This window comes from Arachis hypogaea, chromosome 12 (genome assembly GCF_003086295.3).
Source record: "Arachis hypogaea cultivar Tifrunner chromosome 12, arahy.Tifrunner.gnm2.J5K5, whole genome shotgun sequence".
NCBI lineage: Eukaryota > Viridiplantae > Streptophyta > Magnoliopsida > Fabales > Fabaceae > Arachis > Arachis hypogaea.
In genome coordinates this window covers 34,171,809-34,194,020 of record NC_092047.1, presented here as the reverse complement: position 1 = coordinate 34,194,020, position 22,212 = coordinate 34,171,809, and the positions used below count along the sequence as shown (strand labels likewise).

The 22,212-nt window shown below is 35.5% G+C and overlaps 1 non-coding gene across 1 annotated transcript; it reads right to left on the bottom strand.

The window, feature by feature from the left end:
- Window positions 1-7,655: 7,655 nt before the first annotated feature.
- Window positions 7,656-7,759, bottom strand: LOC112731343 (small nucleolar RNA R71). The gene has a single exon (XR_003167125.1). It is a non-coding gene; the product is annotated as a small nucleolar RNA R71 (small nucleolar RNA).
- Between the last annotated feature and the right edge of the window lie 14,453 nt (window positions 7,760-22,212).

Sequence of the window (22,212 nt, the reverse complement as noted above, 5' to 3'; positions counted from 1 at the left end):
AATCCTTTCACTTTTTCTAGGGGCGGTTTTCTTTTTCATGGTAATGAAAATGGAGAAGTGGAAGATGGGGGGTTGAATAGAAACCGAATTCAGTGAGGAAGGAGGGAGGTTAGGGAAGCATTAAATTTGGAGTGGAGAGAGAATTGGAGGGAATTTAATGACCATTAAGGAGCGGTTAATACCCAAGGAGTTTCTCTTTTATTTGAAATAAACTGAAAAGTGGTTTCCTAGAATCAAGAGATTAGATGAAGAGAAAGATTTGATTTGACAACATCCTATTTCAACAAGATTTGATGAGGCAAAAAAGATTTTGATTTTCATAGAGAGAAACTAACAAAACAGTCAGAGTGGGGTCAAGGAAATTTGGTGGGGCCCATTAGAATTAATTTCGGCACAGTCTCCCCCTTTATCACAGCCCTTCCAACACACTTTGATTTTTATCTCCTCCTTTCCTACGAGACAAAACTAAGCAGAGTCAAAATTTCACAAGTTATCAATAGAACTTAGATCAATCATTCCCAAACTTTTTCTCAAAGTGCAGAATCTGTCTTCACAGAGGGGTTTTGTAAAAATGTTAGCAAGCTGTTCTTCAGATTTTTTACAAAATGAATATCAATAGTATCCTTTTGAACATGTTCTCTAATGAAATGATATTTAATTTCTATGTGCTTGGTTCTTGAGTGCAAAACAGGATTTTTGAGATGTTAATAGCACTCATATTATCACAAAATATGGGTATACTATTGATCTTTAATTTGTAATCTTCCAACTGCGTTTTTAACCAAATTAATTGTGAACAACATGCAGATGCAGAAATATATTCAGCTTCAGCTATGGATAGAGCTACTGTGGCTTGCTTTTTGCTTGACCACATGTTGAGTGAGCTTCCAAGGAAGCAACACGTGCCGGATGTACTCCGTCTATCCACTCTATCTCCCGCATAATCTGCATCACAAAACCCTACTGCACAAAAATCATCAGATTTAGGATACCACAAGCCATAATCACCAGTTCCCTTAATGTATCTAATAATGCGCTTAACGGCTGAAAGATGGGATTCTTTTGGGTGAGATTGAAACCTTGAGCATACACCCACACTTTGAACAATATCCGGTCTAGAGCAGGTGAGGTACATAAGTCGAACCTATCATTCCTCTATACCTTGTTTCATCCACATCTTTGACATCATCATCCTTTTCAAGTTTTGTGTTAGGATGCATTGGTGTTCCCATTGGTTCGGAATTTTCTAGGCCAAATTTTTTGATAAGTTCTTTTGCATACTTTCCTTGGTGAATAAAGGTACCACTAGGAGTCTATTTAATTTGGAGGCCAAGAAAGAAAGTTAGCTCTCCCATTAAACTCATCTCAAACTCACTAGTCATTAGTTTTCCAAACTCTTCACACAAGGACTCATTGGCCGAACCAAACACAATGTCATCCACATAAACTTGAACTAGGAGAATATCATCATTAGATGCTTTAATGAATAAAGTTGAGTCGGTGGTTCCCCTTTGAAAGTGATTTTCCAATAGGAAAGCACTAAGCCTTTCATACGAAGCTCTTGGAGCTTGCCTAAGGCCATAAAGGGCCTTTGATAGTTTGAAAACATGATTTGGAAAATCTTTATGTTCAAAACTGGGGGGTTGTGCCACATACACCTCTCTATCAATAAAGCCATTAAGGAAAGCACATTTAACATCCATTTGAAACATTTTGAAACCCTTATGGGCAGCGTAGGCAAGAAGCAACCTAATTGCTTCCACTCTAGCTACCGGAGCAAAAGACTCATCAAAATATATACCCTCTTCTTGATCCTAACCTTGGGCCACTAATCTAGCCTTATTACGAACAACTTGTCCATCCTCACCAAGTTTATTTTTAAACACCCACTTAGTACCCGTAACTTTCTTACCATCCGGATGTGGTACTAGTGTCCAAACCTCATTCTTGTCAAATTGAGCAAGCTCTTCTTGCATGGCTTTGACTCACGATGGATCTTCAAGAGCTTGTTTTACATTGTTGGGTTCCATTTGTGACAAGAGAGCAAAATTGCTTGGTTCGGATTGTCTTTTGGTTGAGGATCTTGTTGTAACACCTTAAGAGGGATCACCAATGATGAAGTCATGAGAATAACCCCTCATGGACTTCCATTCTCTAGGCTTCTGGAGTGGTGTTAAGCTTTGATGAACTTCTGGTGGTCTCACTGTTTCAGTTTCTCGTGCTGGCTCAGGAGACAAAATGGAAATATCTCCTCCAATCTGACGAGACAAAACTGGGCTGGCAGATTCTTCATTTTGAGAAGACTTGGGATTTTCATCACTGGTTCTTGTATTGACAACATCTTCACAATCTGTATCATCTTCAATCACAGCATTGGGAATTGAGTTAGAATCACAAAAAGAAACATGTATGGATTCCTCTATGGTTCTATGTTCTTTGAGATAAATTCTATAGGCCTTGCTAGTGGTAGAATATCCAACAAACATCCCTTCATAGGATTTTGGATCAAATTTGCCAAGGTTTTCTTTATTGTTAAGTATAAAGCATTTGCATCCAAAAATATAAAAATACTTAAGATTTGGAGGGGTTCCTTTCCATAGTTCATAGGGAGTTTTCTTCAACCCTTTTCTAATAATTGTCCTATTCAAAATGCAACAAGATGTATTTACAGCTTCAGCCCATAAAAATTTAGGAATATCATTCTCACAAAGTATGGCCCTAGTCATTTCTTGAAGGCTTCTATTCCTTCTCTCAACCACCCCATTTTGTTGAGGGGTTCTAGGGCACGAAAAGTTATGAGCAATGCCAAAGTCATCACAGAATTTTTTAAAGTCTTGGTTTTCAAATTCTCTTCCGTGATCACTTCTCAAATGGGTAATTTTTAAATCTTTTTCATTTAGAATTTTCTTGCAAAGGGTTGAAAAACCATGGAAAGCATCATTTTTATGTGCAAGAAAATGTACCCAACCAAATTTAGAGTAATCATCTACCACCACAAGATCATAGTGTTTACCTCCTAAACTTTTAGTTCTTGTTGGACCAAAAAGATCAATGTGTAACATCTCTAATGGCCTTTTGGTTGAGATTCCATCTTTTGGTTTAAAAGAGGATTTTACTTGTTTGCCCAATTGGCAAGCATCACAAGTAAAATTCTTATCAAATTTGATATTTGGAATTCTTCTAACTAGATTTTTCTTAACTAGCTTAGAAATTTGGTACATGCTTGCATGACCCAACTTTCTATGCCATAGCCATTTTTCAGATTCAAGAGAAGTAAAACATGTTACATTTTGTTCTTTCAAGTCCTCAAGAGTCAATCCATACACATTATTGTACCTTTTAGCCTCAAATAAAATATCCCCAGATTTTTCACAAACAACCAAACACACAAACTTTCTAAAAATAACTTCAAAACCTAGATCACACAATTGGCTTACACTAAGTAAATTATGTTTCAAACTATTTACAAGAAGAACATTATTTATACAAGATGAAAAGCTTTTACCAAATTTTCCAACAGCCACTATCTTTCCTTTAGCATCATCACCAAAAGTGAGAAATCCTCCATCATATTCATCAAGCTTTATGAAGAAGGTTGTCTTTCCGGTCATATGCCTAGAGCATCCGCTGTCCATATACCACATATTCTCCTTCCGTTTGGATGCTAGGCATACTAATGAGCGGAAAATTTATACGCTTTTTGGCATTGTTTTTAGTATGTTTATAGTAGAATCTGGTTACTTTTAGGGATGTTTTCATTAGTTTTTATGTTAGATTCACATTTCTGGACTTTACTATGAGTTTGTGTGTTTTTCTATAATTTCAGGTATTTTCTGGCTGAAATTGAGGGACTTGAGCAAAAATCAGATTCAGAGGTTGAAGAAGGACTCATGATGCTGTTGGATTCTGACCTCCCTGCACTCAAAATGGATTTTCTGGAGCTACAAAACTCAAAATGGCGTGATTCCAATTGCAATGGAAAGTAGACATCCAGGGCTTTCCAGCAATATATAATAATCCATACTTTGCCCAAGTTTAGACGACGCAAACTGGCGTTCAACGCCAGCTCTCTGCCCAATTCTGGCGTCCAGCGCCAGAAACAAGCTGCAAAGTGGAGTTCAACGCCCAAACTGGCACAAAAGCTGGTGTTCAACTCCAAGAAGGACCTCTACACGTGCAACACTCAAGCTCAGCCCAAGCACACACCAAGTGGGCCCCGGAAGTGGATTTATGCATCAATTACTTACTTCTGTAAACCCTAGTGGCTAGGACTTTTTACTATTGTATTAGACATCTTTTGAACCATCTTTGATCATCTTTGGACGCCTGGTTCTTAGATCAGAGGGGCTGGCCATTCGGCCATGCCTGGACCTTTCACTTATGTAATTTCAACAGTAGAGTTTCTACACTACATAGATTAAGGTGTGGAGCTCTGCTGTTCCTCAAAGATTAAAGCAAAGTACTACTGTTTTCTATTCAATTCATCTTGTTTCGCTTCTAAGATATTCATTCGCACTTCAACCTGAATGTGATGAATGTGACAATCATCATCATTCCCCATGAACGCGTGCCTGATAACCACTTCCGTTCTACTTTCGATTGAATGAGTGTCTCTTAGATCTCTTAATCAGAATCTTCGTGGTGTAAGCTAGAATGATGGCGGCATTCAAGAGAATCCAGAAAGTCTAAACCTTGTCTATGGTATTCCGAGTAGGATTCAATGATTGAATGACTGTGACGAGCTTCAAACTCGCGAGTGCTGGGCCTTAGTGACAGACGCAAAAGGAGGGTGAATCCTATTCCAGCATGATCGAGAACCGACAGATGAATAGCCGTGCCGTGACAGGGTGCGTTGACCATTTTCACTGAGAGGAGGGGATGTAGCCACTGACAACGGTGATGCCCTTGCATAAAGCCAGCCATAGAAAGGAGTAAGACTGATTGGATAAAGATAGCAGGAAAGCAGAGATTCAGAGGAACAAACGCATCTCTATACGCTTATCTGAAATTCTCACCAATGATTTACATAAGTATTTTTATCCCTCTTTTATTAATTATTTTCAAAAACCCCATTACTATTTTATATCTGCCTGACTGAGATTTACAAGGTGACCATAGCTTGCTTCATACCAACAATCTCCGTGGGATTCGACCCTTACTCACGTAAGGTATTACTTGGACGACCCAGTGCACTTGCTGGTTAGTTGTGCGAAGTTGTGAACCATGGTATTGGCATCATATTTTTGGCGCCATTGCCAGGGAAAGAAAGAGCAATGAATTTTACATAATCAAAGTGTAATCACAATTTCTGCGCACCAAGTTTTTGGCGCCGTTGCTGGGGATTGTTTGAGTTTGGACAACTGACGGTTCATATTGTTGCTCAGATTAGGTAATTTTCTTTTTGTTTTCCTTTCAAAATTTTTTCAAAAACCTTTCAAAAATTTCTCACTTGTCTTCGAAAAATAAAAATAAAAATAAAAATAAAAATGTTTTCAAAAATATATTTTTCTTCAGAATTTTTAAGAATGAACTCTAGTGTTTCATAAAGCATGTCTGGCTGTAAAGCCACAACTGTAGGGCATGTTAGACGTGTCATGTCTGAGTTACATACTAAAGCTTGGCTGGCTATTAAGCCATGTCTGACCCTTTGATTGGAGCTTTAGACTAAAGAGCATAAGATTCCTGGAATTCATATTAAAAATTTTGGAATCCTTATTTTTCTTTTTTTTCAAAATGATTTTCGAAAAAATTAAAAGAAAATACAAAAAAATCATAAAATCATAAAAATCAAAAATATTTTTGTGTTTCTTGTTTGAGTCTTGAGTCATGTTATAAGTTTGGTGTCAATTGCATATTCATCTTGCATTTTTTTGAAAAAATTCATGCATTCATAGTGTTCTTCATGATCTTCAAGTTGTTCTTGGTAAGTCTTCTTGTTTGATATTTGCATTTGCATGTTTTGTGTCTTTTCTTGTTTTTCATATGCATTCCTGAATTCTTTATGTCTAAGCATTAAAGAATTCTAAGTTTGGTGTCTTGCATGTTTTCTTTGCATTAAAAATTTTTCAAAAATGTGTTCTTGATGTTCATCATGATCTTCATAGTGTTCTTGGTGTTCATCTTGACATTCATAGCATTCTTGCATGCATTCATTGTTTTGATCTAAAAATCTCATGCATTGCATCATTTTCATGTTTTTTCACTCTCATCATTCAAAATTCAAAAATCAAAAAAATATCTTTCCCTTTTTCTCTCATCAAATTCAAAAATTGAGTTGACTTTTTCAAAAATTTTTAAAAATCAGGTTGTTTCTTATGAGTCAAATCAAATTTTCAATTTAAAAATCTTATCTTTTTCAAAATCTTTTTCAAAAATCAAATCTTTTTCATTTTTCTTAGTTATTTTCGAAATTATAAAAATATTTTTCAAAAATTTTTTTCTTAATTTTATCTCATAATTTTCGAAAATAACATCATCAATTAATGTTTTGATTCAAAAATTTCAAGTTTGTTACTTACTTGTTAAGAAAGATTCAAACTTTAAGTTCTAGAATCATATCTTGTGATTTCTTGTGAATCAAGTCATTAATTGAGATTTTAAAAATCAAATCTTTTTCAAAGAAACTAATTTCTATCATATCTTTTCAAAAATATCTTCTTATCTTACCTTTTTCAAAAAAGTGATTGCAAAATATCTTTTCTAACTTCCTATCTTCTTATCCTTTCAAAATTGATTTTCAAATTTGTTTCAACTAACTAACTAACTTTTTGTTTGTTTCTTACCTTTTTCAAAACCACCTAACTAACTCTCTCTCTCTAATTTTCGAAAATATCTTCCCTCTTTTTCAAAATTTCTTTTTAATTAACTAATTATTTTAATTTTCGAAAAACTACTAACCTTTTTCAAAAAATATTTTCGAAAATTCACCTTCTTCCTCATCTCCCTCTATTTATTTATTCATCTACTAACAACTCTTCCTCACATCACTTACCAAATTCGAACCCCCTCTTCTATCTGTGTTCGAATTTTTTCTTCTTCTCTTCTTCTACTAACAATAAGGAACCTCTTTACTGTGACATAGAGGATTCCTCTTCTTTTCTTGTTCTCTTCTCTTTCTTATGAGAAGGAACAAAGAAAAAGGCATTCTTGTTGAAGCTGATCCAGAACCTGAAAGGACTCTGAAGAGAAAACTAAGAGAAGCTAAATTACAACAATCCAGAGACAACCTTATTGAAAATTTCGAACAAGTAAAGGAGATGGCAGCCGAACCCAACAACAATAATGCAAGGAGAATGCTTGGTGACTTTACTGCACCTAATTCCAATTTACATGGAAGAAGCATCTCCATTCCTACCATTGGAGCAAACAATTTTGAGCTGAAACCTCAGCTAGTTTCTCTGATGCAGCAGAACTGCAAGTTTCATGGACTTCCATCTGAAGATCCTTTTCAGTTCTTAACTGAATTCTTGCAGATTTGTGATACTGTTAAGACTAATGGAGTAAATCCTGAAGTCTACAGGCTCATGCTTTTCCCTTTTGTTGTAAGAGACAGAGCTAGAGTGTGGTTGGACTCTCAACCCAAAGATAGCCTGAACTCTTGGGATAAGCTGGTCACGGCTTTCTTAGCCAAGTTCTTTCTTCCTCAAAAGCTGAGCAAGCTTAGAGCTGATGTTCAAACCTTCAGACAGAAAGAAGGTGAATCCATCTATGAAGCTTGGGAAAGATACAAGCAGCTGACCAAAAAGTGTCCTTCTGACATGTTTTCAGAATGGACCATCCTGGATATATTCTATGATGGTTTGTCTGAGGTATCAAAGATGTCATTGGATACTTCTGCAGGTGGATCCATTCACCTAAAGAAAACGCCTGCAGAAGCTCAAGAACTCATTGACATGGTTGCTAATAACCAGTTTATGTACACTTCTGAGAGGAATCTTGTGAGTAATGGGACGCCTATGAAGAAGGAAGTTCTTGAAATTGATACTCTGAATGCCATATTGGCTCAGAATAAAATATTAACTCACCAAGTCAATATGATTTCTCAGAGTCTGAATGGAATGCAAGCTGTATCCAACAGTACTTAAGAGGCATCTTCTAAGGAAGAAGCTTATGATCCTGAGAACCCTACAATAGCAGAGTTAAAATACATGGGTGAACCATATGGAAACACCTATAATCCATCATGGAGAAATCATCCAAATTTCTCATGGAAGGATCAAAAGCCTCAACAAGGCTTTAATAATGGTGGAAGAAACAGGTTTAGCAATAGCAAGCCTTTTCCATCATCCACTCAGCAACAGACAGAGAATTCTGAGCAGAATCCATCTAGCTTAGCAAATTTAGTCTCTGATCTATCTAAGGCCACTGTGAGTTTCATGAATGAAACAAGGTCTTCCATTAGAAATTTGGAAGCACAAGTAGGCCAGCTGAGTAAAAGAATCACTGAAATCCCTCCTAGTACTCTCCCAAGAAATACAGATGAAAATCCAAAAGGAGAGTGCAAGGCCATTGACATAACCAAAATGGCCGAACCCAAAGAAGGAGAGGAGGACGTGAATCCCAAGGAGGAAGACCTCCTGGGACATCCAGTGATCAATAAGGAGCTTCCCTCTGAGGAACCAAAGGACTCTGAGGCTCATCTAGAGACCATAGAGATTCCATTGAACCTCCTTATGCCATTCATGAGCTCTGATGAGTATTCCTCTTCTGAAGAGAATGAGGATGTTACTGAAGAGCAAGCTGCCAAGTTCCTTGGTGCAATCATGAAGCTAAATGCCAAATTATTTGGCATTGATACTTGGGAAGATGAACCTCCCTTGTTCACCAATGAACTAAGTGATCTGGATCAATTGACATTGCCTCAGAAGAGACAGGATCCTGGAAAGTTCATAATACCTTGTACTATAGGCACCATGATCTTTAAGGCTCTGTGTGACCTTGGTTCAGGGATAAACCTCATGCCCCTCTCTGTAATAGAGAAACTGGGAATCTATGGGGTACAAGCTGCTAAAATCTCATTAGAGATGGCAGACAATTCAAGAAAACAGGCTTATGGACAAGTAGAGGACGTGTTAGTAAAGGTCGAAGGCCTTTACATCCCTGCTGATTTCATAGTTCTGGATACTGGAAAGGAAGAGGATGAATCCATCATCCTAGGAAGACCTTTCCTAGCCACAGCAAGAGCTGTGATTGATGTGGACAGAGGAGAATTGATCCTTCAAATAAATAAGGACAACCTTGTGTTTACAACTCAAGGATCTCTCTCTGCATCCATGGAGAGGAAGCATAAAAAGCTTCTCTCAAAGCAGAGTCAACCAAAGCCCCCACAGTCAAACTCTAAGTTTGGTGTTGGAAGGCCACAACCAAACTCTAAGTTTGGTGTTGAACTCCCATATCCAAACTCTAAGTTTGGTGTTGGAGAGTCTCAACAATGCTCTGAACATCTGTGAGGCTCCATGAGAGCCCATTGTCAAGCTATTGACATTAAAGAAGCGCTTGTTGGGAGGCAACCCAATTTTTATTTAACTATATTTTTCTTAGTTATATGTCTTTATAGGTTCATGATCATGTGGAGTCACAAAATAAATATAAAAATTGAAAACGGAATCAAAAACAGTAGAAGAAAAATCACACCCTGGGGGAAGCACCTGCCTGGCGTTCAACGCCAGAACAGAGCATGGTTCTGGCATGAACGCCCAAAATGGGCAGTGTCTGGGCGCTGAACGCCCAAAATGGGCAGCATCTGGGCGCTGAACGCCAGAATTGCACCCTGGAGAGGAGTTGGCGCTGAACGCCCAGAATAAGCATGGTTCTGGCGTTCAACGCCAGAAATGGGCAACAAATGGGCGTTGAATGCCCAAAATGGGCACCAATCTGGCGCTGAACGCCCAGAGTTGTGTGCAAGGGCATTTTACATGCCTAATTTGGTGCAAGGTTGTAAATCCTTAAACACCTAATGATCTGTGGACCCCACAGGATCATCTCAGGATCTGTGGACCTTACAGGATCCCCACCTACCTCCACTCACTCTCTTCTCTCTTCTCAATCATCCTCTATTCCCAATAAACACTCTTCCCAAAAACCCTTCACCTATCACCTCCATCCCTCTTCCCTATTAACCCTTCACCACTCACATCCACCCACTATTCCCCATAAACCTACCCAATAAACTCCACCTACCCTCAAAATTCAAAATCAATTTCCCACCCAAACCCACCCTAAATGGCCGAAACTTACCCCCCCTCCCTTCCCTATATATAACCCTCCATTCTTCCTCATTTTCACACAACACAACCCTCTCTTCTCTTCTTGGCCGAAACACCTTCCCTTCTCCCTCCCCTCCATTTCTTCTTCTTCTTCATCTATTCTTTCTTCTCTTGCTCGAGGGCGAGGAAAATTCTAAGTTTGGTGTGGTAAAAGCATAAGCTTTTTGTTTTTCCATTACCATTGATGGCACCTAAGACCGGAGAATCCTCTAGAAAAGGAAAAGGGAAGATAAAAGCTTCCACCTCCGAGTCATGGGAGATAGAAAGGTTCATCTCCAAAGCCCATCAAGACCACTTCTATGATGTTGTGGCCAAGAAGAAGGTGATCCCCGAGGTCCCTTTCAAACTCAAAAGAAATGAGTATCCGGAGATCCGACATGAAATTCAAAGAAGAGGTTGGGAAGTTCTAACAAATCCCATCCAACAAGTCGGCATCCTAATGGTTCAGGAGTTCTATGCCAATGCATGGATCACCAAGAACCATGATCAAAGTAAGAACCCGGATCCAAAGAACTATGTTACAATGGTTCGGGGGAAATACTTAGATTTTAGTCCGGAGAATGTGAGGTTGGCGTTCAACTTGCCAAACATGGAAAAGAACGCACGCCCCTACACAAGAAGAGTCGACTTTGATCAAAGGTTGGACCACGTCCTTATGGACATATGTGTGGAAGGAGCTCAATGGAAGATTGACTCCAAAGGTAAGCCGGTTCAACTAAGAAGATTGGACCTCAAGCCTGTGGCTAGAGGATGGTTGGAATTCATCCAATGCTCCATTATCCCCACTAGCAACCGATCTGAAGTTACTGTGGATCGGGCCATCATGATTCATAGCATCATGATTAGAGAGGAAATAGAAGTTCATGAAGTCATCTCTAATGAACTCTACAAAATAGCCGAAAAGTCATCCCCCATGGCAAGGCTAGCTTTTCCTCATCTTATTTGCCATCTATGTTACTCAGTTGGAGCTTTCATAGAGGGAGATATCCTCATTAAAGAGGACAAGACCATCACTAAGAAAAAGATGGAGCAAGCAAGAGAGCCCGTTCATGGAGCTCAAGAGGCGCATGAAGCTCATCACCATGAGATCCCGGAGATGCCTCAAATGCATTTTCCTCCACAAAACTATTGGGAGCAAATCAACACCTCCCTAGGAGAATTGAGTTCCAACATGGGACAACTAAGGGTGGAACATCAAGAGCACTCCATCATCCTTCATGAAATAAGAGAAGATCAAAAAGCAATGAGGGAGGAGCAACAAAGACAAGGAAGAGACATAGAAGAGCTCAAGGACATCATTGGTTCCTCAAGAAGGAAACGCCACCATCACTAAGGTGGATTCATTCCTTGTTCTTATTTCTTCTGTTTTTTGTTTTCTATGTTATGTGCTTATCTATGTTTGTGTCTTCATTACATGATCATTAGTAGTTAGTAACTTTGTCTGAAAGTTATGAATGTCCTATGAATCCATCACCTCTTTTAAATGAAAAATGTTTTAATTTAAAAGAACAAGAAGTACATGAGTTTTGAATTTATCCTTGAACTTAGTTTAATTATATTGATGTGGTGACAATGCTTCTTGTTTTCTGAATGAATGCTTGAACAGTGCATATGTCTTTTGAAGTTGTTGTTTAAGAATGTTAAATATGTTGGCTCTTGAAAGAATGATGACAAGGAGACATGTTATTTGATAATCTGAAAAATCATAAAAATGATTCTTGAAGCAAGAAAAAGCAGCAAAGAACAAAGCTTGTAGAAAAAAAATAGGCGAAAAAAATATAGAAAAAGAAAAAGCAAGCAGAAAAAGCCAAAAGCTCTTAAAACCAAGACGCAAGAGCAAAAAGCCAATAACCCTTAAAACCAAAAGGCAAGGGCAAATAAAAACGATCCCAAGGCTTTGAGCATCAGTGGATAGGAGGGCCTAAAGGAATAAAATCCTGGTCTAAGCGGCTAAACCAAGCTGTCCCTAACCATGTGCTTGTGGCGTGTAGGTGTCAAGTGAAAACTTGAGACTGAGCGATTAAAGTCAAGGTCCAAAGCAGAAAAAGAGTGTGCTTAAGAACCCTGGACACCTCTAATTGGGGACTTTAGCAAAGCTGAGTCACAATCTGAAAAGGTTCACCCAATTATGTGTCTGTGGCATTTATGTATCCGGTGGTAATACTGGAAAACAAAGTGCTTAGGGCCACGGCCAAGACTCATAAAGAAGCTGTGTTCAAGAATCATCATACTGAACTAGGAGAATCAATAACACTATCTGAACTCTGAGTTCCTATAGAAGCCAATCATTCTGAACATCAATGGATAAAGTGAGATGCCAAAACTATTCAAGAGACAAAAGCTATAAGTCCCGCTCATATGATTGAAGCCATGTTTCATTGATAGTTTGGAATTTATAGTATATTCTCTTCTTTTTATCCTATTTGATTTTCAGTTGCTTGGGGACAAGCAACAATTTAAGTTTGGTGTTGTGATGAGCGGATAATTTATACGCTTTTTGGCATTGTTTTTAGTATGTTTTTAGTAGAATCTGGTTACTTTTAGGGATGTTTTCATTAGTTTTTATGTTAGATTCACATTTCTGGACTTTACTATGAATTTGTGTGTTTTTCTATGATTTCAGGTATTTTCTGGCTGAAATTGAGGGACTTGAGCAAAAATCAGATTCAGAGGTTGAAGAAGGACTGCTGATGCTGTTGGATTCTGACCTCCCTGCACTCAAAATGAATTTTCTGGAGTTACAGAACTCGAAATGTCGTGCTTCCAATTGCATTGGAAAAAAGACATCCAGAGCTTTCCAAAAATATATAATAGTCTATACTTTGCCCAAGTTTAGATCACGCAAACTGGCGTTCAACGCAAGCTCTCTGCCCAATTCTGGCGTCCAGCGCCAAAAACAAGCTGCAAAGTGGAGTTCAACGCCCAAACTATCACAAAAGCTGGCGTTCAACTCTAAGAAGGACCTCTACACGTGCAACACTCAAGCTCAGCCCAAGCACACACCAAGTGGGCCCCGGAAGTGGATTTATGCATCAATTACTTACTTCTGTAAACCCTAGTGGCTAGTTTATTATAAATAGGACTTTTTACTATTGTATTAGACATCTTTTGAACCATCTTTGATCATCTTTGGACGCCTGGTTCTTAGATCAGAGGGGCTGGCCATTCGGCCATGCCTGGACCTTTCACTTATGTAATTTCAACAGTAGAGTTTCTACACTCCATAGATTAAGGTGTGGAGCTCTGCTGTTCCTCAAAGATTAAAGCAAAGTACTACTATTTTCTATTCAATTCATCTTGTTTCGCTTCTAAGATATTCATTCGCACTTCAACCTGAATGTGATGAACGTGACAATCATCATCATTCCCCATGAACGCGTGCCTGACAACCACTTCCGTTCTACTTTCGATTGAATGAGTGTCTCTTAGATCTCTTAATCAGAATCTTCGTGGTGTAAGCTAGAATGATGGCGGCATTCAAGAGAATCCGGAAAGTCTAAACCTTGTCTGTGGTATTCCGAGTAGGAGTCAATGATTAAATGACTGTGACGAGCTTCAAACTCGCGAGTGCTGGGCGTTAGTGACAGACGCAAAAGGAGGGTGAATCCTATTCCAGCATGATCGAGAACCGACAGATGAATAGTCGTGCCGTGACAGGGTGCGTTGACCATTTTCACTGAGAGGAGGGGATGTAGCCACTGACAACGGTGATGCCCTTGCATAAAGCCAGTCATGGAAATGAGTAAGACTGATTGGATGAAGATAGCAGGAAAGCAGAGATTCAGAGGAACAAACGCATCTCTATACGCTTATCTGAAATTCTCACCAATGATTTACATAAGTATTTTTATCCCTCTTTTATTAATTATTTTCGAAAACCCCATTACTATTTTATATCCGCCTGACTGAGATTTACAAGGTGACCATAGCTTGCTTCATACCAACAATCTCCGTGGGATTCGACCCTTACTCACGTAAGGTATTACTTCAACGACCCAGTGCACTTGCTGGTTAGGTGTGCGAAGTTGTGAACCATGGTATTGGCATCATATTTTTGGCGCCATTGCCAGGGAAAGAAAGAGCAATGAATTTTACATAATCAAAGTGTAATCACAATTTCTGCGCACCACATACCTACAAAACAAGCTCAAGTGACCTTAGGTATCCAAATTTTCTTGGATCATTTCACGTTAAACCATCTCTTATGTCCTAAGCCATTATAATCAAAAACAACCTTGTAAACTTTAACACGTATCATCCTTTCACCAAAAAAGCATTGTATGGGAAAGTGTCCATTTCGGTTACATAGTCTACAAAACCTTGGAGTTGCTATTTTGTTAAAGCTTCTTGGGTTTTGAAATCGTGTATTATTGGAAGATGAAGCAATGTTTTTGATGAGCGGATAATTTATACGCTTTTTGGCATTGTTTTTAGTATGTTTTTAGAAGGATCTAGTTACTTTTAGGGATGTTTTCATCAGTTTTTATGTTAAATTCACATTTCTGGACTTTACTATGAGTTTGTGTGTTTTTCTGTGATTTCAGGTATTTTCTGGCTGAAATTGAGGGACTTGAGTAAAAATCAGATTCAGAGGTTGAAGAAGGACTGCTGATGCTGTTGGATTCTGACCTCCCTGCACTCAAAATGGATTTTCTGGAGCTACAGAACTCGAAATGGCGTGCTTCCAATTGCGTTGGAAAGTAGACATCCAGGGCTTTCCAGAAATATATAATAGTCCATACTTTTCTCGAGAATAGACGATGTAAAGTGGCGTTCAACGCCAGCTCTCTGCCCAATTCTGGCGTCCAGCGCCAGAATAGGATCCAAAACCAGAGTTGAACGCCCAAACTGGCACAAATACTGGCGTTCAACTCCAAGAAGGACCTCTACACGTGTAGCACTCAAGCTCAGCCCAAGCACACACCAAGTGGGCCCCGGAAGTGGATTTATGCATCAATTACTTACTTCTGTAAACCCTAGTGGCTAGTTTATTATAAATAGGACATTTCACTATTGTATTTGACATCCTGAGTTACATCTTTGGATCATCTTTGGACGCCTAGTTCTTAGATCAGAGGGGCTGGCCATCTCGGCCATGCCTGGACTTTTCACTTATGTAATTTTAACGGTAGAGTTTCTACACTCCATAGATTAAGGTGTAGAGCTCTGCTGTTCCTCAAAGATTAATGCAAGTACTACTGTTTTCTATTCAATTCATCTTATTTCGCTTCCAAGATATTCATTCGCACTTCAACCTGAATGTGATGAACGTGACAATCATCATCATTCCCTATGAACGCGTGCCTGACAACCACTTCCGTTCTACATTAGATTGAATGAGTATCTCTTAGATCTCTTAATCGGAATCTTCGTGGTGTAAGCTAGAATGATGGCGGCATTCAAGAGAATCCGGAAAGTCTAAACCTTGTCTGTGGTATTCCAAGTAGGATTCAATGATTGAATGACTGTGACGAGCTTCAAACTCGCGATTGCTGGGCGTAGTAACAGAACGCAAAAGGATAGTAAATCCTATTCCAGCATGATCGAGAACCGACAGATGAATAGCCGTGCCGTGACAGGGTGCGTTGACCATTTTCACTGAGAGGATAGGATGTAAACCATTGACAAGGGTGATGCCTCCAGACGATTAGCCGTGCCGTGACAGGGCATTTGGATCATTTTCCCGAGAGAAGACCGAAAGTAGCCATTGACAATGGTGATGCATTACATAAAGCTAGCCATGGAAAGGAGTAAGACTGATTGGATGAAGATAGCAGAAAAGCAGAGGTTCAGAGGAACGAAAGCATCTCTATTCGCTTATCTGAAATTCTCACCAGTGATTTACATAAGTATTTCTATCCCTATTTTATTAATTACTTTCGAAAAACTCCATTATTATTTTATATCCGCCTGACTGAGATTTACAAGGTGACCATAGCTTGCTTCATACCAACAATCTCCGTGGGATTCGACCTTTACTCACGTAAGGTATTACTTGGACGACCCAGTGCACTTGCTGGTTAGTTGTGCGAAGTTGTGAACCATGGTATTGGCATCATATTTTTGAAGCCATTACCAGGGAAAGAAAGAGCAATGAATTTTACATAATCAAAGTGTAATCACAATTTCGGCGCACCAGTTTTCAAGATGAGGTTTCTCAACAGATTTATAGAACCCCAAGCCAGCTTTATCATAAAGAGATTTTTGGCTAGCCAAGATTTGATTCAGATTTTCAGAACTTTGAGTAAACTTGGCTAAGTCTTCTTTAAGCAACTCTTCATTTTCTTTGAAACAGTTTACATATGCAACAATTGAATGGTCACTTTCACAGCTTCTAAGTTGGGCTTTTAACTGCTTATTTTCTTCAATAAGATCACAAGCAGTTTCGGCCTCCCTTAGTTTTTCTTTAAGAAATCCATTTTCTGCTTTAAGAATGATAATTTGTTGTTCAAGTTCTTGATTATCCAGCAAAAAGCATCTTATTTTTTCAGAAAGATGATCTATTATAAGATGAAGAGATTCAGTGTTAGGGTTAGGAATGATTACCTGTTCAACGTGGTCAGCCATAAGACATGGTTGAGACATTAATTCAGATTCTTCATCATCTTCAGAATCATTTTCTAGATCCTCCCATGAGGCCATCAGTCCCTTTTTCTTTCCTTTCTTCGGCTTTTCTTCCTTCTTCAACTTAGGGCAATCGAATTTGAAATGCCCTGTTTCCTTATAGTTGTAGCATGTCACCTTGCTGAGATCTTTCTTCTGTTTTCTTGAACGGCCTCCTTTGCCTCTCTCCTTGAGCTTCACCATTTTCCTGAATTTTTTGGCAAACAATACAAATTCATTTTCATAATCACTGGATTCATCATCCAGGGGGTTAGTCATAGATGTAAAAGTAATTCCTTTCTTTTTTGAATCTTTTTTTAAATATGTGTTTTCAAAAGCAAGAAGATTTCCTCTCAAGTCATCATATGTCATGGAATCAAGACCACTACTCTCAGAAATTATTAATGCTTTTGTTTCCCACTCTTTTGTGAGATATCTTAACACTCTTCTCACTAGAACATATTCAGGATACTTGATTCCCATAGCATCCAAACCGACAATGATGGTGTTGAAACGTTCAAACAGTTCATCAATGGATTCTCCTTCCTTCATTGCAAACATTTGTCATGCGCCATCCTCGTCATCGTTCATCCGCGTCTTGCCGTCGCTGTCTGTAGAGCACGACCACCACGAGGAGCCGCCGCCGTCGTCATCTTTGCGGGCTGCCTCTGCATGCGCCGTCCTCGCCGTCGTTTATACGCGTCTTGCCATCGCCATTTGTGGAGTCGCCAGACTGTCGCCATTCGCTACTTCCAGTGTCGCCGCCAAGTCAAGAACAAGCACGAGAGAGAGAGATTCATCGCCGTCGACACTGTTCAGTGGAGGAGAAATAACTGCGACGAAGAAGGAGAGCAAGAGCCGTCGCAGTGGTCGACGCCACCACTCATAGAGTCCGCCAGCTTCTATAAAAAAAAAACTATGAAAAGAGGAAGAAGATGTGAGAAGAAGATAAAAATATTTATGTAATTTATTATTTTATTTTATAATTTTTTTTTTCTAGACCACTAAGAACTTGAATATACTTTTTCCACCTAACACAACATTCAAATTAAAATTCCATCTTTCAGTCACGTCTTATATGTAATTGAAAATTTAAAATTCCTAAGATTCCCAAAGCACCTTTGTCACGTTCTCTTCTTGCTATTATCAATAAAAAAAACACATTTTAATTTCTCCTACACATATACTTTAGTAGTTGAGTCTGATTATATCTCCGGTGCCTTGTGCCACAGCTACGGGATTAGTGAATACGTGTTCTTTAGGCTTTAGCCACCATATTCAGAACCCATTCTTGCTACATCTGGACAATCCTGTGACCGACCACCAACACTAATCCATTTTTAGACCAAAAAAAAAAAAAAACACTAATCCATTTTAATTTTTCAGATCACTAGTGCCAATAATTATTAAAGCTTAATTGCTTGAATCTACTTAATAGATTAAAATTGATGGATTTTTTTCAATTAATAAAGGTGAGGTGTCGATCTTTTGTAATTTTGTTTTTCCTCTAAAATGAATACACTTTTCTCTATTCTAAATTATTTTATAAAAATATTTTTATTATAATTAAATTATAATTAATATTTAATGAATAATACATAATTATACTAATTTATAAACATATCTTCATTATAATTATATCAAATTAATATTTAATGTATTATTAAACTACTCTCAATTATCAATTGAAAATACTTTTAATCATTTTAATAATAATAATAATAATAATAATAATGATATGATAATAGCATCGGTCGTGGTAATTATGATAAAAATATTTGATTCTAATCATAAAATGATCAAATCTTATGATATTAATAACGCACATTGATTTTAAATATTTTTAGTCATTTTAATTATATTAAATTTAAAAATATTGATATAATTCTAATTCTTATTCATTATCCAATAATAATAATAATAATAATAATAATAATAATAATAATAATAATAATAATAATAATAATAATAATAATAATAATAATAATAATAATAACTTCAAAAATCCGTATATAAACTATTTCAATTACCCGTGTATTATTATTAAAATTTTATATATTCCTGAATATAAGTCTTGAAAAATACGACATGACACGGATTATTAGTGTAGAGTTATTTAGGTTTGTTTAGAAAGATATAATAGAATTTATATTTCTAAATTTCAAGACAAATATTTCTATTTCAATCTGTGTATATCAGGTATAATATTCTTATTCATTGTCTGGAATTTCTCTGATCATGATAGAAGATAATGATTCTAATCATGATATGATAAAATTATATAATTTTAACAAAACTAATATATGGTGTGTAATTACTGTATATAATAAAAAATTACCTTAATAATAAGTAATTTACATATTTATTTTTGTTTTACTAAAGTCTATATATAGTGTTCGGATTCCAACTATATGACGTAAGTGTCTAATGAAGGGGTAATAAACTCTACTTTATCAAAGGATGGTTGGATCTACTCACTTATTATGACCAACCTAATGGAATCTGCTTAAAGTTAGTTTTCTTGGGAGGAGCTCAATTTTTGATTGAGGAATTATTTCTACGGAGTTTTGTAAGCCAAGTTCAAGTTCCATCCCCTCCATGCTTTCTACGTCTGTCCAAAAATCTTCGAAGTGGAGCACATAATGAGATTGAATTCCCTCAGTTTAAGTTTAGTTTTGGTAAATTCATGACAAACTCGGAGATGCAATTTCAACGATTGGTAATAGTATATTTAAATTTTCTTATTTTAAACTTTTCATTATTAGGATAATTTTATAACATATTATGATTTTTTTTTCAGAAATTACCGACTTTCTTTTGCATGCATGCAATGCCATTGAGGGAAATAAGGGTTAGTTTAGTTTCTCGGTGTGGCAATTCTATACCTTGCCGCATTGCATAGATAGCGGATGATGAAGCTTATCTAATAAGATGGTCTGAATTTGCACAAATTCTAAATGTTCAAACTTACGATGTTGTTTCAGTTGGTTGTGGTTACAAGAATGACTCTATTCTATACGTGTCTAAGGACTAGAATAGATTCAATATTATTTAAGTAATTTGGTTTTAATATTAGTATCTAATTAAATTAGTATTAGAAAATTTTAAATTGTTGCCTCTATTTATATATTACGACTATTTTTCGTGGATATACTATTCTTAAATGTTTTAATATAAATTTTTTTGTGTCAGATATATTTAAGTTTATTTTTTTTCTTTAGATATATATGTCACCTTTATTTCTTTATTTGTATTTTCATTATATTCGAAAAAATTTCGACCTAAAAATAGAAAATCGTTTACCTAAACACAATTTCTTTGATGATAAAAACAGATTTTATCTAGAAAAAATAATAAAACATACATTTTTTAATGATATACACAAAGTGTGATAGAAATATAGTAAGTAGATATTATTTTATAATAATATCTTTAATTGCATTATAATTAGCTCTTGAATAATGTATGATTATATTATTTTAAAAAAATATTTTTATTATAATTATATCAAATTAATATTTAATAAATTATTAAACTAAATATCAATTAATGATATTTTTTTTCATTTTAATAATAATAACAATAATAGTCTATCCTTTTATTAAAACACTCATCTAACTGAATTAATCTAAATATTTAATGAAAATAAAGGATGAATTTTTTGCTTGAATGATAATACAATTGTATATTCTTGAAGATTTTAAGGCTCTGAGTAAATCTCTTTAATATATTAAAACTGAATTTTTCTCAACTAATGAAAGTGAGGTGTCAATTTCTCATGAACCTATTTTTTCTTCAAAATGAATGCATTTAATGAATAATGCATAATTATACTAATTTAAGAAAATATCTTTATTATAATTATATAAATCAATATTTAATGCATTATTAAACTATTTATCAATTATCAATCGAAAATATTTTTAATCATTTTAATGAATAATGCATAATTATACTAATTTAGGAAAATATCTTTATTATAATTATATAAAATCAATATTTAATGCATTATTAAACTAATTATTAATTAAAAATATTTTTAATCATTTTAATTATATTGATACCATTCTAATTCTTATTTATTATCCAATGATTTTATTAGTGGCAAGTTGTTACCTTAATGGTAACCCATTTATATTGATAATAATAATAATAATAATACTAATAATAATTTTATTTGGATAAATATGAAATTCTATTCCTAATATAAAAGTACAAAATTTTATTTCTTCTATTTTTATTTTACCACTATAAAAGACCATGTATGCTAGAAGAAAATATCATTTGTTTACCAATTACTCTTTCATTGGATAGCTTTTACAACAATTCTTTTTCTTCCTATGATGAGATGTCGTTGCAAGAAGGCAACTATCGTGGATACAAACCACTACACTCTCCAACTCCGGTGCTCATCATTCGAAGCTATATATGATATGTTATCCATGAAACATTTATAGACCATGGTGTTATCATGTATGCATAAATAAAAAAAAATCGTATTTAAATTTAAGTCATTTACCTGTGTGTGTAGTATATTGTAGTGTGAAATTATTTTCAATTTGTGTTCTGCAATGATATTATGATCTAATTTAAATTATTACTTTAGAACTGTATTATAATTTTAACTCATCATTTTTTCTTAGATATCAAGTTGTCGTATTTTCATTTATTATTATTATTGAAACGGATGTGGTATAAAATTTACAAAAAAGAGAAATCGCACACTCAATTTATTTTATTGTATTCTTCTATCTCTTTTATTTCTTTTTATTTTCTTCTTATTCATTTTATTTTTTTATTGTTATATAATTTATTATAATTTATACCAATTAATTAATTATAATTCATTATATCAGTTAGTTTAATTTATTAATTTATAATATGCATAATAAAATAGATCATTTGTTACTTATAACGTTAATTATTCTTCTAAAATCTAAATCTGAATAATTATATTTTTACTTTTTGTTATGAACAAAATATTATTAATAATGAACCACTCATACTTTTAATCAAAGTATTTGGATGATTTTTATATTTATTAATATTAATTGTTGATTATTTTTTCATAAATAAATTGATTTAGAATTCTATGTTAGTTCATAATTGATAACTATTAATGTTCATGAAACTATGTTACTCTAAGTTTTATATTTTATAAATATTTTATTTAAATATAATTTTTTAAACATAAAAATATATTTTTTTAATAATATCATACTTTTACTTTTTTAATTCTAAATGAATATTTTATCGAATACTAATTAAAGTCATTCTTCCATTTGTTTTTACTAATCTATTATCTAACTATTGTTTAAAATTAAAATCGTATTAATGAATTTAA